This window comes from Pseudophryne corroboree (assembly GCF_028390025.1).
Source record: "Pseudophryne corroboree isolate aPseCor3 chromosome 11 unlocalized genomic scaffold, aPseCor3.hap2 SUPER_11_unloc_2, whole genome shotgun sequence".
NCBI classification, from domain to species: Eukaryota; Metazoa; Chordata; class Amphibia; order Anura; family Myobatrachidae; genus Pseudophryne; species Pseudophryne corroboree.
Window position 1 is genome coordinate 716846 of NW_026967478.1, and position 6943 is coordinate 723788.

The 6943-nt window shown below is 34.3% G+C and overlaps 1 non-coding gene across 1 annotated transcript; it reads right to left on the reverse strand.

Moving 5' to 3' along the window:
• Positions 1–2265: 2265 nt before the first annotated feature.
• TRNAN-AUU (transfer RNA asparagine (anticodon AUU)) lies at positions 2266–2339 on the reverse strand. Its single transcript has one exon. It is a non-coding gene; the product is annotated as a tRNA-Asn (tRNA).
• Between the last annotated feature and the right edge of the window lie 4604 nt (positions 2340–6943).

Below are 6943 nucleotides of genomic sequence, written 5' to 3' on the forward strand. Positions count from 1 at the left end.
ACTTTGCAAAAAGTACATACTGACAAAGGCTAATAAGCATACATCTAGAACGTTTCCTAGAAAAACATTAAAAAATCAATAATCTGGAGAGTTTTTGTAAGATGTTTCTTCCATCAACCAATGAATAAACACATTGGTACTTTCCCATGATGAGTGAGTGCTTCAGGATCTCTTGCACTTACATGTGCAGCAGAGTACTGCAATGGAAGCATGCTGGACCCATAACCCAGAGGTAGGCAGATTGAAACTATCCTTTGCTATATGCATTTTTTTTTGTTAATTTAAGTAATCAAAACTGGGATTGATAATTTTGCTCTTTTATTTTTACTTAAAGTACAATAACTTTTACCATTTTAATTTGTTTTAATAGTATATTGACAGTATAGTTTTCTTTCAAAAATCCACTTAATTTTCTTTACCCTATTATTAAAATGGTAATTGACAAAAAAAACTACATTGTCACCAGAAGTGCAATACAAAATGTACAAGTGATATATTAAAATCATCTTTCCAGCTTGAATTTCAATGATGCATTGGGGCAACAATTTTGTGAGAAACATCTTCACCCTTAAATAAAGATTTTCGTAATTTCTTACCTGTGTGCTAATTAGATATCACCTTGTTTTCACATTAAACAGACTTCCACATGAGAAAGCAGCAAGGATGCAGTGGCGTTAATGTTTCCTGGTGTCAACCTGTATTATTTCAGTAGACATTGAAATGAGGATGCATCTTGCTGCCTTTCCAATGAAGCAAGTTTAATTTAGTAATAGGTGAAAAACCATCCCTACAAAGGTGTTAATCAGAGACTTGGCTTTGTGGACACTTTTCAGAGAACAAATTTGTTAGCATAAAAATAAAGCCAGAAAATGAAGAGCTGTTTAATCACGCAATTTGATTTTTTTGCCAGCATATTTCTTTTTCTCTGCAACCCACTGCTAAATTGTGCTTCCTAGATGTTTTTATAAAATCACTGAATCAAATCTAACTCTGATTACATCAGAGAAGGCCAGGTACCCTACACCATAACAGGGGGTATGAAATTTGACTTGTCTACTTAAAGATCACCAAAATCTGATAACAAGGTCAATTAGGTCCCTGGGTGGGATTGAACCACCAACCTTTTGGTTAATAGCCATACATACTAACTGATTGCGCCACAGAGACACTTTGCAAAAGTTCATACTGACAAAGGCTAATAAGCATTCATCTAAAACGTTTCCTAGAAAAACTTTAAAAAGTCAATAATCTGGAGAGTTTTTGTAAGATGTTTCTTCCATCAACCAACGAAGAAACACATTGGTACTTTCCCATGATGAGTGAGTGCTTCAGGATCTCTTGCACTTACATGTGCAGCAGAGTACAGCAATGGAAGCATGCAGGGCCCATAACCCAGAGGTAGGCAGATTGAAACTATCCTCTGCTATATGCATTTTTTTTGTTGTTAAATTAAAGTAATCCAAAACTGGGATTGATATTTTGTCTCTTTTATTTTTACTTAAAGTACAATAACTTTTACCATTTTAATTTGTTTTAATAGTATATTGACAGTATTGTTTTCTTTCAAAAATCCACTTCATTTTCTTTACCCTATTATTAAAATGGTAATTGACAAAAACAAACTACATTGTCACCAGAAGAGCAATACAAAATGTACAAGTGATATATTAAAATCATCTTTCCAGCTTGAATTTCAATGATGCATTGGGTCAACAATTTTGTGAGAAACATCTTCACCCTTAAATAAAGATTTTCTTAATTCCTTACCTGTGTGCTAATTAGATATCACCTTGTTTTCACATTAAACAGACTTCCACATGAGAAAGCAGCAAGGATGCAGTGGCGTTAATGTTTCCTGGTGTCAACTTGTATTATTTCAGTAGACATTGAAATGAGGATGCATCTTGCTGCCTTTCCAATGAAGCAAGTTTAATTTAGTAATAGGTGAAAAACCATCCTTACAAAGGTGTTAATCAGAGACTTGGCTTTGTGGACACTTTTCAGAGAACAAATTTGTTAGCATAAAAAAAAAGCCAGAAAATGAAGAGCTGTTTAATCACTCGATTGGTTTTTTCTGCCAGCATATTTTTTTTCTCTGCAACCCACTGCTAAATTGTGCTTCCTAGCTGTTTTTTATAAAATCACTGAATCAAATCTAACTCTGATTACATCAGAGAAGGCCAGGTACCCTACACAATAAGAGGGGGTTTGAAATTTTGACTTGTCTACTTAAATATCACCAAAATCTGATCACAAGGTCAATTACGTCCCTGGGTGGGATTGAACCACCAACCTTTTGGTTAATAGCCAAACACACTAACCGATTGCGCCACAGAGACACTTTGCAAAAAGTACATACTGACAAAGGCTAATAAGCATACATCTAGAACGTTTCCTAGAAAAACATTAAAAAATCAATAATCTGGAGAGTTTTTGTAAGATGTTTCTTCCATCAACCAATGAATAAACACATTGGTACTTTCCCATGATGAGTGAGTGCTTCAGGATCTCTTGCACTTACATGTGCAGCAGAGTACTGCAATGGAAGCATGCTGGACCCATAACCCAGAGGTAGGCAGATTGAAACTATCCTTTGCTATATGCATTTTTTTTTGTTAATTTAAGTAATCAAAACTGGGATTGATATTTTTGCTCTTTTATTTTTACTTAAAGTACAATAACTTTTACCATTTTAATTTGTTTTAATAGTATATTGACAGTATAGTTTTCTTTCAAAAATCCACTTAATTTTCTTTACCCTATTATTAAAATGGTAATTGACAAAAAAAACTACATTGTCACCAGAAGTCCAATACAAAATGTACAAGTGATATATTAAAATCATCTTTCCAGCTTGAATTTCAATGATGCATTGGGGCAACAATTTTGTGAGAAACATCTTCACCCTTAAATAAAGATTTTCGTAATTTCTTACCTGTGTGCTAATTAGATATCACCTTGTTTTCACATTAAACAGACTTCCACATGAGAAAGCAGCAAGGATGCAGTGGCGTTAATGTTTCCTGGTGTCAACCTGTATTATTTCAGTAGACATTGAAATGAGGATGCATCTTGCTGCCTTTCCAATGAAGCAAGTTTAATTTAGTAATAGGTGAAAAACCATCCCTACAAAGGTGTTAATCAGAGACTTGGCTTTGTGGACACTTTTCAGAGAACAAATTTGTTAGCATAAAAATAAAGCCAGAAAATGAAGAGCTGTTTAATCACGCAATTTGATTTTTTTGCCAGCATATTTCTTTTTCTCTGCAACCCACTGCTAAATTGTGCTTCCTAGATGTTTTTATAAAATCACTGAATCAAATCTAACTCTGATTACATCAGAGAAGGCCAGGTACCCTACACCATAACAGGGGGTTTGAAATTTTGACTTGTCTACTTAAAGATCACCAAAATCTGATAACAAGGTCAATTAGGTCCCTGGGTGGGATTGAACCACCAACCTTTTGGTTAATAGCCGTACATACTAACTGATTGCACCACAGAGACACTTTGCAAAAGTCCATACTGACAAAGGCTAATAAGCATTCATCTAAAACGTTTCCTAGAAAAACTTTAAAAAGTCAATAATCTGGAGAGTTTTTGTAAGATGTTTCTTCCATCAACCAACGAAGAAACACATTGGTACTTTCCCATGATGAGTGAGTGCTTCAGGATCTCTTGAACTTACATGTGCAGCAGAGTACTGCAATGGAAGCATGCTGGGCTCATAACCGAGAGGTAGGCAGATTGAAACTATCCTCTGCTATATGCATTTTTTTTTTTGTTAATTAAAGTAATCCAAAACTGGGATTGATATTTTGGCTCTTTTATTTTTACTTAAAGTACAATAACTTTTACCATTTTAATTTGTTTTAATAGTATATTGACAGTATTGTTTTCTTTCAAAAATCCACTTCATTTTCTTTACCCTATTATTAAAATGGTAATTGACAAAAACAAACTACATTGTCACCAGAAGAGCAATACAAAATGTACAAGTGATATATTAAAATCATCTTTCCAGCTTGAATTTCAATGTTGCATTGGGTCAACAATTTTGTGAGAAACATCTTCACCCTTAAATAAAGATTTTCTTAATTCCTTACCTGTGTGCTAATTAGATATCACCTTGTTTTCACATTAAACAGACTTCCACATGAGAAAGCAGCAAGGATGCAGTGGCGTTAATGTTTCCTGGTGTCAACCTGTATTATTTCAGTAGACATTGAAATGAGGATGCATCTTGCTGCCTTTCCAATGAAGCAAGTTTAATTTAGTAATAGGTGAAAAACCATCCCTACAAAGGTGTTAATCAGAGACTTGGCTTTGTGGACACTTTTCAGAGAACAAATTTGTTAGCATAAAAATAAAGCCAGAAAATGAAGAGCTGTTTAATCACGCAATTTGATTTTTTTGCCAGCATATTTCTTTTTCTCTGCAACCCACTGCTAAATTGTGCTTCCTAGATGTTTTTATAAAATCACTGAATCAAATCTAACTCTGATTACATCAGAGAAGGCCAGGTACCCTACACCATAACAGGGGGTATGAAATTTGACTTGTCTACTTAAAGATCACCAAAATCTGATAACAAGGTCAATTAGGTCCCTGGGTGGGATTGAACCACCAACCTTTTGGTTAATAGCCATACATACTAACTGATTGCGCCACAGAGACACTTTGCAAAAGTTCATACTGACAAAGGCTAATAAGCATTCATCTAAAACGTTTCCTAGAAAAACTTTAAAAAGTCAATAATCTGGAGAGTTTTTGTAAAATGTTTCTTCTATCAACCAACGAAGAAACACATTGGTACTTTCCCATGATGAGTGAGTGCTTCAGGATCTCTTGCACTTACATGTGCAGCAGAGTACAGCAATTGAAGCATGCTGGGCCCATAACCCAGAGGTAGGCAGATTGAAACTATCCTCTGCTATATGCATTTTTTTGTTTGTTAATTAAAGTAATCCAAAACTGGGATTGATATTTTGGCTCTTTTATTTTTACTTAAAGTACAATAACTTTTACCATTTTAATTTGTTTTAATAGTATATTGACAGTATTGTTTTCTTTCAAAAATCCACTTCATTTTCTTTACCCTATTATTAAAATGGTAATTGACAAAAACAAACTACATTGTCACCAGAAGAGCAATACAAAATGTACAAGTGATATATTAAAATCATCTTTCCAGCTTGAATTTCAATGATGCATTGGGGCAACGATTTTGTGAGAAACATCTTCACCCTTAAATAAAGATTTTCTTAATTCCTTACCTGTGTGCTAATTAGATATCACCTTGTTTTCACATTAAACAGACTTCCACATGAGAAAGCAGCAAGGATGCAGTGGTGTTAATGTTTCCTGGTGTCAACCTGTATTATTTCAGTAGACATTGAAATGAGGATGCATCTTGCTGCCTTTCCAATGAAGCAAGTTTAATTTAGTAATAGGTGAAAAACCATCCTTACAAAGGTGTTAATCAGAGACTTGGCTTTGTGGACACTTTTCAGAGAACAAATTTGTTAGCATAAAAATAAAGCCAGAAAATAAAGAGCTGTTTAATCACTCAATTGGATTTTTCTGCCAGCATATTTTTTTTCTCTGCAACCCACTGCTAAATTGTGCTTCCTAGCTGTTTTTATAAAATCACTGAATCAAATCTAACTCTGATTACATCAGAGAAGGCCAGGTACCCTACACCATAACAGGGGGTTTGAAATTTTGACTTGTCTACTTAAAGATCACCAAAATCTGATAACAAGGTCAATTAGGTCTCTGGGTGGGATTGAACCACCAACCTTTTGGTTAATAGCCATACATACTAACTGATTGCGCCACAGAGACACTTTGCAAAAGTCCATACTGACAAAGGATAATAAGCATTCATCTAAAACGTTTCCTAGAAAAACTTTAAAAAGTCAATAATCTGGAGAGTTTTTGTAAGATGTTTCTTCCATCAACCAACGAAGAAACACATTGGTACTTTCCCATGATGAGTGAGTGCTTCAGGATCTCTTGAACTTACATGTGCAGCAGAGTACTGCAATGGAAGCATGCTGGGCCCATAACCCAGAGGTAGGCAGATTGAAACTATCCTCTGCTATATGCATTTTTTTTTTGTTAATTAAAGTAATCCAAAACTGGGATTGATATTTTGTCTCTTTTATTTTTACTTAAAGTACAATAACTTTTACCATTTTAATTTGTTTTAATAGTATATTGACAGTATTGTTTTCTTTCAAAAATCCACTTCATTTTCTTTACCCTATTATTAAAATGGTAATTGACAAAAACAAACTACATTGTCACCAGAAGAGCAATACAAAATGTACAAGTGATATATTAAAATCATCTTTCCAGCTTGAATTTCAATGATGCATTGGGTCAACAATTTTGTGAGAAACATCTTCACCCTTAAATAAAGATTTTCTTAATTCCTTACCTGTGTGCTAATTAGATATCACCTTGTTTTCACATTAAACAGACTTCCACATGAGAAAGCAGCAAGGATGCAGTGGCGTTAATGTTTCCTGGTGTCAACTTGTATTATTTCAGTAGACATTGAAATGAGGATGCATCTTGCTGCCTTTCCAATGAAGCAAGTTTAATTTAGTAATAGGTGAAAAACCATCCTTACAAAGGTGTTAATCAGAGACTTGGCTTTGTGGACACTTTTCAGAGAACAAATTTGTTAGCATAAAAAAAAAGCCAGAAAATGAAGAGCTGTTTAATCACTCGATTGGTTTTTTCTGCCAGCATATTTTTTTTCTCTGCAACCCACTGCTAAATTGTGCTTCCTAGCTGTTTTTTATAAAATCACTGAATCAAATCTAACTCTGATTACATCAGAGAAGGCCAGGTACCCTACACAATAAGAGGGGGTTTGAAATTTTTACTTGTCTACTTAAATATCACCAAAATCTGATCACAAGGTCAATTA